Below are 4,369 nucleotides of genomic sequence, written 5' to 3'. Positions count from 1 at the left end.
CTCGCGATGCTCAGGCGTCCAGGCCCTCTGAAGTCTCGCGGCAACTGAGAATGCAGTAAAGGCACCTATTTGAGATATGTTCCCTGTTACACTGATTTGACGGCACCGTAACATGTTAGTCTCATGTCTGGGTTTACGTCTCAGTCACGACGACAATCGTACATAACGTACGTAACATTTCTGTATCACTTTCAACCCAGCATACACTTGAATGAATAGCGTCAGATTAACGTAAAGGCTGCAGCAGCACAAGGTTAAACATACATGCACACAGACACACACACAGGGAATGTGCGTTTTCTACGACCATTGTATTAAATTGAATCTCTCCGTCTCCATCTATAGCGCTTAAAATGATGAAACTGTGAAGAAGACAATTTGTAATCAGTGGGAATATAGAAATTCTCTTATCAAACAGTAGTTACCTGAATTTAACTCCAGTTCAATGAGAGCGTGCCCAACCTTCCACCGGCCTTCGCTATTGGTTATCTCATCGAGGCTCCGCCCCGGCACCCTGACACGGTCCACTCACTGCCCAATCAGAGAGCGTGCCTGTAGAGGAACAGCTCAGAGTTGACTTTACTGGACTTTAAGGAAACTAAAAATAGCAAACAACATATAAAGCTGCTTTCTTTTTCTACGAACAAAAAGGTTATTAAAACTTGTAATTTATGTATGTCTTTAAATATTTTTTATGTTAAGTATTGTAATTTACCCCTGGCTCTTCTGTTGTATCTGTTTTGTATACTGTCCCTTGTATACTAAATGTTTTTTAATAAAGAGTTTTTGTTTTTTTTAAGGAAACTAAAAATAGTATAATAAAAAGGAAAAACAAAGGAATAAAAATACATAAATGATACTATAAAAATAAATGCAAAATATAAAATGTACAGAACATTGTAATTTATATGCAAAATGTATTTTAAAAAATAAATATGAAAATAAACTAAAATGCTTATAATTATTATTTTATATTTTGTTATTTGTCTTTATATTTACACATTTATTCTGTTTTTAATTACATAACATATACTGTAATAATAATAATATAATAAAAAAAACACAACTCTATAGTTATAACAAGATGTTTTTCACACTGTAACAAGATATTTTCATGTTATTATGACAAAATTATCAAATAATAACAAGGACCTTTTCATGTTGTAACTGTACATACTAGTTATCTTGTTATAATATGAAATGTTTCATGTTATAATGTGAGAACATAATACAAAAATTAATAAGTCTGAATAATAATTTGTAACATTATAACATGAAACAATTCATGTTATGCCAAGATAAAAAGTGTAACGTTATAAAAGAAAATGTTTGTGTGATGGAATAACATGAAATAACATGAAAAACTTGTTGTTCTAACAATAAACTTTTCATGTTTTAACTTGATACTGTTCTCTTCCTTTTTCTGGTGTAGCAGCAACACACTGCTGTGTTTTTTATATTTTCTAATTTCATAGAAATACTTTATTCCTCTTAATATTGCTACATTTGTTTTCTTATTATTTTACAGAGATAGTTTTTTACAGCACTCTCATCACTCAGTGTGTATGAAATAACAATGGAGTATAAAAACAGAATTCCCCAAGAACATTAATAGAGTAAATCTTCTCTCCTTTCTTAAAGGGGTAGTAAGTGACTCTAAAGAAAGATAGATGATTGGTTAGTCTCACTCCCAGGTTATCAGACAGATGTTTTGGGAATGACAGTCAATTATCTTCCTGACCTGTGATTGGCTAAAGTCTCCCATCATGGGCTAGATTTTCCAAAGCCCGAAAACAGAGCCAACATTATGTTATATTACTGAGTTTTTGTCAAATGACGTCAAAAATAACCTGCTTATCCCAGCTTTAAACTTGAGGCACTGTAACACTGAAAGCTGGTCTGTGTCATCACGCAGGTTCAAACGTGGTGGAGAGCAAAACATTTTATTACTAACACTGGAATAGTTCAATTTGTATATTATTATACAGAAACTAACTGCTTTACAAAAACAAAATGATACAATATCACATGTATGTACAGTGTAGTAAATATACCATCTCAAATTGTACACAAAGTATTTACAATTGTCACACATACTGCATTAAAAACAAAACTCAGACTAGTACTCTACAGACATTAGAATTTGCATAACATCAAATAAAACATGCCACATTTTGAGGTTTTTCATCTTTACAAACCCATGACTCTGTTTTTAAATTAGTGCAAGTCAACCACTTGTTTAAGAGGTTATGGATACATAATCCTTAATGTTTCCATTCACACACAAGTCAAACTAAAACCTGGAAACAATGGCAATCTGCTAACACGGTGCTCAAAGAAATCTCGCCTTCAGATTTTTCCTGCTTGTGTTTGGTTAAAGATACACTCGCTGATTCTGATTCAGGTTCTGTGGACCTTTTTTTTTCCTTAGGGGGAAATCAGCAGGTGTAGCTTCAGGAACAGTTAGATGGTGAAAAGTGGTGAGCAGAGACGATGTATCGAGTTGTACGATGAGACGTTTCAGTGGAATCTGACACTATAATCTGAACTAACATGTATCTCTACAGCTTCAGTGGCCTCGATCCAAAAATCCTTCCAACCTAGACCTTCGTAGCCGCTCTGTGCCGAGCTTCAGACATGCTGTGTGTTACAAAATGTGACTTGAACAACTTAAAGGTGATGAAACTCCATGCTTGACACTGAACTAGGGTTAGGCCTATTTACATGGGAAGGAGGGCAGATGTTTCATTCAATAACACATCAGCCGCTCAATCAAAATGAAACCATAGTTTGGAAAACCTGACATCAAATGGGATTTTTGACATTTCATCAGCGCCTGAAGGCCTCAGTACGCTTCAAACCCACAGACTGAAATCCCCTTTTACTACAGTCAAATGATTCACAATGTTCCAAAATCTTGGTTCCCTTCATACGAGCACAACTATTCATGAAAACATGTCAGTGATGGAGGACAACAAGAAAAGTTTCATCTGCTGAAACTGGACGAGGGACTTCAGTTCTTCATCGTTCTCCTCAGTAAACTCAGTCTTCCCTTTATGACGTTCTTTGAGGCTGAAATACAAAACACTTTTTCTGAGACTGCTAATGAAAATGTCCCTTTCCATGTGAATTTATCTCATGATCACGTTTACTGAATGAAGAAATGAAAACATCCCCTCAGACGACTACAAACCAAGAAAAACAAAACAGTAGTGAACTGACTGAAAAATGATTCTGTAAGATAATGTGAACACTTTAAAGAAACTGTGTGAGACTCTGAGCGGCGGACGTGTGGAGACGCCGCTCAGACAAAACTAAAGTCAGAGTTGTACAACAATACTCAACTCTTGTCATGCATAGATGTTAAGGCAGGATAGAAGCGTTTTTGACGAGCCAACCCCGCTGAGCTATGGACGGAGGCTGCGGGTGGAGTCCCATTCTACACCTGCTCAACCAAATCATCCAAATTTACGGCGACACGTGGACACAGCTGCTGTCACGGCGTCTGTGTGTTTAAACTCATTTACTACGAACCATGTGACCATTTCCTCAGCAGAACGGAGTGTTTTGGATCTGTCAGTGTGTCTCTGTACCCGTCAGGCAGCCAATGGTTCCAGTTCAGTTCAGAACAACATCTAGATCCTCCTGCAGGCAGCTGGGATCCATCACAGTGACCGTCCTGACTGCAGATTAAACCCTGACCCCCATACACTGGACCTGTGAGACCAGGACCGATCGATTGAACATAATGGAGGAAGTGGATGAAGGCTTTTCATCATCCATTAATCTGTCAATTATTTTCTCCTTTAATCAAGTAGTTGTGGATGTGGATTAGTAAAGATTAATAACTGTAACTTACTGTTCATAACTGTCAATGATGTTAATAATGATTAACAATGTTGATGTCAATTTATCACTGTCAGTCACTGTCCATGACCATTAATGACTGTCTATGATTGTTCATAACAGTTAATGATGTTAATGACAGTTAGTGACTGTTAATGATGTCAGTGACTGTCGATGACTGTTAATAGTGGTTAATGACGTTAATGACTGAAAATTATTTTAATAACTGTCATGTCATTCTAATAACTGTCAATGACATCAATGATCATAACTATTAACTGTCAATGACAGTCAGTGAATCAGAGAATTTGCACGTTTTTGTTAAAACATGACTCAATTACTCTATTTTGATCAATTGATGATCAAAATAGTTGCAGATTAAATTGAAAATCCATTTTTGATCATTGATTATTCATTGTTAAAGTGGAGCATTCTATGGTGTAAAAACTGGATCTGTAACGATTAATTGATGAGTTGGCAACTATTAAATTAATTGATAATTAATAATATATTGATAATCCAT

Source organism: Lutjanus erythropterus, chromosome 4 (genome assembly GCF_056507025.1).
Source record: "Lutjanus erythropterus isolate fLutEry1 chromosome 4, fLutEry1.hap2, whole genome shotgun sequence".
Lineage (NCBI taxonomy): Eukaryota > Metazoa > Chordata > Actinopteri > Lutjaniformes > Lutjanidae > Lutjanus > Lutjanus erythropterus.
This window is presented reverse-complemented; position numbering follows the sequence as displayed.